The following is a 7,110-nucleotide window of genomic DNA, read 5'->3' as shown; positions in this document are numbered from 1 at the left end:
GGATTAAAAAGCAGTGGTACATATACACAATGGAATACTACACGGCCATGAAAAGAAGGAAATCTTACCCTTTGCGACAACATGGATGAACCTGGAGTCTATTATGCTAAGCGAAATAAGCCAGGCAGAGAAAGAAAAATATCATATGACCTCACTCATATGAGGAATCCAATGAACAATGTGAACTGAGGAACAGAAGAGAGGCAGAGAAGGGGTCAAAGAGTCCAGATGGAAAACGGTCAGAAGACAAGGGGATGAGAGGAGGGGATCAAAGAAAAGAAAGACATTAGGGAAAGTGTATACACATAACCCAGAGAGATAGAGGGCAGGATAGTAAATCATGGAGCGAAGGGGTGTAGGCAGTGGGAAGAGGGGGCAAAGGGGGTGTATCAAGGAAAACATGGTGGGGAGGGAGTTATATTCAGGGAAACACTTGTAACTATGTAAACACAACAAATTTAAAAAAAACCCAACCAAATACCACAGGCACAGTACAAGCTACAAATGAGCATTAGCCAAAAAAAACATTAACCTATAATTCTTAATAGCATGTACTTTAATTTTGTGGTACGCACTCCACAGGGTAGGATACATTGCCAGTCTTATTAGTTCTTTCAATGCAATAAAGGGCTGGCACATAACTCAACACGTATGGTGGCCAGCCAGCTTAGTCCAGTTTAAATTGCATGGCTGAGAGGCAGTCAAGGTTGTGCTTAAGTCTAGTTTCTGACCCACCATAAACCCTCCCAAATTAGGTGGAACACCTGTTCTTTAGTGATATTGAAAGTAGGGTCAGTGTGGTTCCACCTCTGCAAGCAGGTCTGTTCTGTGTGATTGGCTGGATGTATTTGCCAGCGTAATCTATTTGCAGTCAGAGCTGTGGACTGATGCTTTTGGTCTGGTCCTCAAGGCCTGACATCTGAGCTAGGGAAGCAGTCTAGTTGGCATCATATGCCTGGAAAAAAAAAAAAAACACACACACACACATACTCAGACAATTCTACAATACAGATTAATGTATCAGAGATATAACTATTGTCTATTCCCTTACATTTCCTATTGTTAGTTTTAACTATTTTATTTTTATGAGATTAGTTTTATGTGGAAGTAATTATTTTGCTATCTGGGCCTGGAGCACAACTGAGGCCTCAATGTTATCCATAGGGATAAATGTTTAAGCACTCTTCTCTGGCTCCCTAGTTCATTCTGCTGCTAAAGGAGTCTAACCCACATGACCAGCAATATGCGAGTGAGAAAGGGTTACTTTGGGGGACCAAGTCCCTGCCCTGCCAGCCTTGCCCATTGCTAGACACCCAGGACTTTCTGCCCTGCTGACTTATGGTGCTTGGTCTATGGTCCCTGCTTTGTTCATGTCTGTCCAATTGCCTATTATATCCCCCTTAAGGATTCTCGGTCTCAATCCTTTCAGGGAAAAGAGTCTGTTCTGTAGCTGCTCCTTGATGAAGAGGGGTAATGTTTTCCTTCAGAGATAAAAGATCCTTGCTTTCTGTCAGCGGGATGATAAGGTCTGGGCACGAAAGGAGGTGGTGGTGGTGATGTTATTTAGAGGTGGTGTTCCTCAAGTACGAATAGGGCTTGTAACCTGGTAGATACAAACTGTGTTACAAATCTTAGCATTACTGGGGGAAAAGCTAGAATGACAAGAATTATGATGAATAGTCTGCTGCAGGAAAACTAGAGAAATTCAGAACCATACCCGTTTTTTATATTTATAACTGTGTTATATGTTGTACTGAAACCTGACATCCCTCACCTAAAATTATCTAAATTTTTATTAAAGAAGCAAGCTAAGACCAATCTATTTACTGTATAACTCTTTGAGTGAGTTTTTTTCATGCTCGCTGACCCCAGTTCCAGTTTTATTAACTTAAAATCATATTTGTTTGATAACCAATTTATCAAAACAAGAACAGATATTTGCCTTTTTTTAAATGTTGCCTTACACATTTTAAAAATATATGATAAATCGATCGTACTCTGGATGGTCAGGAGGCACAAGGACGTACATGAACATTCGTACTACTCAAAGTTAAGTCCAGTTATAACTTGGCCTGATTATTTGCATAAACACAACAAGAATACCAATCGATCATACAGGCTTTTAAAAATCTGCTTCACTGGAGTTTCATCAGGAGTTAGATTGAGCTTTAATTAACCCTTCCAGGCAAAAAGAGCCAAGCCACACAGTGGCCACCAGATTTTGCCTGCAGTACCTATAAGTTTGAGTGAATTCCTCAATCTCTTGAGGTCCTCCAAAATGTCTTGAGGTTCCCTCTGTGACATCTCCTAAAAAAAGCAACCTTTGTTCCTTACCTAGAAAGACTTGCCATGAACCATGTGAAAAGCAAGGTACCAGGCTATTTCTCCATTTTCTCTTACCGGCTTCAAAGTTGATCTCAATTCCTTACAGCTTTCTGATGAAATCTGCAGTCCAGGCATGTCTTTTTCAAACATAATATTCTAACCAAAGTCTTGGTTAATAAAACCACAACTGGAAACTGGTTCTGTGTCTTATAAAGAGAACAAATTCTTATTGGATTTATGCAAACAAATATATTACTATTACAATAATACTTATGAGAGCTCTCAGATCTTTTGGAGGGATCAAGTAGGGAGGAAAAATATAAATGTCCCAGTATTGTTTATACAGATATACTCTACTTTATTAAATTGTTTATGAAAGTGTATATGTAAATATATACATATATATGGAAAAAAGATTTTAAAATTGATAGTCTTGAACAAAGTCATAAAAATATTTTATTTAGTCCTAATCAATTTATTCTGATTATTCATCAGTATTTTTATGAATCCAGATAGTTTCCAGACCCTATCAATCTTCACCTTGTTCAAAGGTATGATCTAATTATTTATTCCCATATTTTAAAGTCTAGTAATAGCAGATGAGTAAATAGGCAGGGAAGACGGCTTCCTTCTCATTCAGGGCTCCCAAAACCCTGACTCATTTTCCGGACTCTCCTGGACTCACAGGCCCCCAACCAGCTTCAGCACCCACTTTCTCCTTGCACTCTCCTCACTCTGCAGCCAAACAGGCTGGGGGAAAAGACCCCTTCTCCAGCAAACAATAGCAACATTAGCCCTCCCAAGCAGGACAGCAATCCGCAATTTGCAATCTGCCACCCTGAGGGCAAGTACCCACAGCCTTCCATAGACTATACACACACAAGGCTCCCCTCAATACAAGCGAGCAAAGCTAAAAAACATTTTTTTACCCAACAGCTGGCCACCCTGGGGTTCCTCCTGGCAACTTCTCTTGGATTACTCACTGGTACTCCCCAACAGGTAGTTGGTCAACTCAACCTGGGGGTTTTCCAGAATATCCTGCTGACAAAAATTGTACTGCAGGAGTTTGAGACCAGGTATTACCTGTCTTGCAGGTATTTTGAAAAGTCCACATGGAGGACCAAATAGAGCAGACATAGCTTTTATTACTGACATTATAGAGGAACCCTGATGGTAACCAGTCAAGAAACAAGATCCACACTGGCCACGCAGGTGGTCTTATAAAGCAGTTAGACAATAGCAGTACAAAGCCAAAGGCAGAAGGCATTCATGCTGGGAGTCAGGGAAAGGAAGCCTTCTTCAAGGTCTGTTTGTTTCTTGGCAGAATATAATGCACATTCAGGAGCAGACAGCCCTGGGCCACCTGCCAGGTGTGGAAGGGCCATGTCCAGCATTAACCCTACATACCTTGCTTTAGGGTGAAATGCTCTGAAAATGTCAATTAAATCCAGTTAATCTAGTGTGTCATTTAAGGCCACCATTTTCTTACTAATTTTCTGTCTGGAAGATCTATCCATTGATGTCAATAGGGTGTTAGAATTCCCTACTTACTGATTGCTGTCGACCTCTTCCTTAATGTTCATCAAGATTTGCTTAACATTTTTAGGTGCTCCTAGATTGGGTGCATAAATGTTTACAAGGATTATATCCTCTTGTTGGATTGCTCCTTTTATCACTATGCAGTGTTCTTCTTTATCTCTTACTATATATAGTCTTTGTCTTAAATTCTATTTTGTCAGATATAAGCATTGCTACCCTAGCTTTTTATTTCCATTTGAATGCAGTACCTTTTTCTATCCCCTTACTTGTAGGCCATGTGTACCTTTCGTTCTAAGGTGGATCTCTTGTAGACAGTACATATATGGGTCTTGCTTTCTTAAGCATTCAGCTATCCTTATGTCTTTTGATTAGGACATTTAAGCCATTTACATTTAAAGTGATTAGTGATCGGTACGTATTTATTGCCATTTTTTTTCTTTTAACTATGTTCCTGATTTCTTTTTTCTCCTTCTCATTTTCTTAATGCAGACTCTACAACATTTGTTATACTGGCTTCATGGTAACTTCTTTAGCTTTTTCTTGTCTGGGAAGCTCTATTTCTCCTCCAATTTCAAACAGCCTTGCTGGGTAAAGTAGTCTTGGTTGTAGGCCCTTACTTTTCATCACTTTGAATATTTCATGACAATCCCTTCTGGCCTGAAATAATGTTTCTGTTGAGAAGTCAGCTGGCAGCCTATGGGAGCTCCCTTTTAAGTAACTGCTTTTCTCTAGCTGCTTTTAAGATTTTCTCTTAGCCTTTAACCTTTGTCATTTTAATTAGGATGTGTGTTGGTGTGGGACTCTTTGGGTTCATCTTGTTTGGGACTCACTGTGCTATTTGAACTTGTCTTTTTCCTTCACCAGGTTAGGGAAATTTTCAGTTATTATCAATATTTCTTCAAACCGGTTCTCAATCCCCTGCTCTCTTCTCCTTCTGGTACCACTATGATAAAGATGTCCTTCCATTTCATGTTGTCCCAAGCGTCTTTTAAACTATCCTTAGTTTTCTTTTTTTTGCTGATCTGCTTGGGTGTTTTTTTCTACCTTGTCTTGCAAATCACTAATTCAATCCTCTGCTCCATTAAACCTGTTTATTCCTTCCAGTGTATTCTTGATGTTGAATATTGTATTCTTAATTTCTGACTGGTTCCTATTCATGGTTTCCATGTCCTTTTTTATGCTTGCTCTCTTTATTGAAGTCATCACTTTGTTCCTCGAGCATCTACATAACCATCACTTCGAATTCTGTATCTGAGAAATTGCTTATATCTTCAGTTAGCCCTTTTTATGGAATTTCTCCTGTTGTGTTACCTGGGTCTGTTTCTTTTCCTACCCATTTTGATTGCCTCTGTGTTTCTATCTATTAAATAGAGCTGATACGACGGCCAGTGTTTGTGGGGTAGTCTCCTTGATCACCTGAGCTGGGTGTTCCAGGAATGACCCTTGTGCGGGTTATGTGGGCCCTCCTATTGGAATTGAGTTTTGACTGCTATTCATCCATTTTGCATGGGAGCAACCATCAGGCTGACTGAGTCTCTACCTTAACCACTGTGTGCAAGCTGCTGTGCAAGTGATCTAGTTTTAATCCTTCATTTTGTTTATATGGTGAGTCACATTTATTGATATGCAGATATTGTGCCAACCTTATATCCTCAGAACAGAACAAATCCCACTTGATCAGGGTCTGTGATCTTTTTAATGTATTGCTGGATCTGGTTTGCTAATATTTTATTGAGGAGTTTAGCATCTATGTTCATTGGGAATATTGGCCTGTAATTTCCTTTCTTCACAGTGTCTTTACCTGGTTTTGGAATTAGGATACTACCAGCCTTATAAAGTGAGCTTGAGCATCTTCCCTCTTGAACTTTCTTTGAATAGTTTGAGAAGGATGAGTGTTAGTTCATCTTTGAATGTTTGTTAAAATTCACTTGTGAAGCCATCAGTCCAGGACTTTGTTTGTTGGGAGGTTTTTGATTACCTCTTCAATTTCACTAGTTGTAGAATAATTTTTTCAATAGCTAGTACTAAACTAGATAGACATATGAAGAAAAAATAGAACTTCTGTTTGACATATACAAAAACCATTTTCAGGTGGATTGTGGATCTAACTGTGCAAGCCAAAGCTATAAAGCTTTTATAGTATGGAAGAAAAATTTCATAATCTTAAAGTAGGAAATGAGTTCTTAAATAAGAAACAAAAAATGTTAGCCAGAGGAAAGATCTTAATTGTACTATGATTAAAATGAGAAACTCCCATGAAATGTGTAACAATAAACCACAGAATAGAATATGCAAGCATTCCATGTTATTGATGAAGAAGTAGTATGCTGAACATATGAAAAAATAAAAGCATTAAGAAAAAAAACAATAACAGAATGAGCAAAAGACTGCAACAGGCATATCATAAGACACTCAACCTCATTTAAACTTAGGTAACTATATAGATGTTACACACCACCAAGTTGGCAAAATATTAAACTATATATAGGCAAAAATTTGAAATGCTAGACACGCATATTCTATGAAAATTCTTATACTTTAGTAAATCATCCCAAATTATTTTTGCAGTAATTGCATACTCTTTACAATGGTAGTATAAATTGGTACAAGCACTTCAGAAACAAGTTTGACATCGTTCTATAAAAGTTAAAGATTCAGATGCTAAAACTCAGCAATCCTACTCCTAGATATATGTCCTAGACTTTTCATAGAGAACGGCCTAGAGAACTTCAGACATGTACAAGAATGTTCTGAGCAGTACTGTTATTAACAGCATCAATCTGTAAACAATCCCAATATCCATTAGCAGTAAATGAATAATTGGCAGTAGGTTCATAAATGGCATTCTAGATAGTAATTAAAATCAATGAGTTAGATATATGCAATAGTGTGAATATTTAAAAAAACCAAAAATACATAATGCATAATTTAATTTATATAAAGTTCAAAAACATGCAAAACTAAATTATAACTTTTTTAAAGATTTGTGCCCTGGCCAGATAGCTCAGTTGTTTGGAGTGTTGTCCCAGAGCATGGAGGTTGCCAGTTTGATTCCCTGGTCAGGGCACATACAGAAGCAGCTCAATGTTCCCATTCGCTCTCTCTCTGCCTCTTTCTCAAAAAAAAAAAAAAAAAAAATTTATTGCATTTTAGAGAGAGGAGAAAGAAGGAGGGAGTAGAGGAGTGGGAAGCATCAGCTCATAGTTGCTTCATGTATTTGCCTTGACTGGGTAAGCCCGGGGTTTT

This window comes from Saccopteryx leptura, chromosome 2, assembly GCF_036850995.1.
Source record: "Saccopteryx leptura isolate mSacLep1 chromosome 2, mSacLep1_pri_phased_curated, whole genome shotgun sequence".
In the NCBI taxonomy this organism is placed as follows: domain Eukaryota; kingdom Metazoa; phylum Chordata; class Mammalia; order Chiroptera; family Emballonuridae; genus Saccopteryx; species Saccopteryx leptura.
This window is presented reverse-complemented; position numbering follows the sequence as displayed.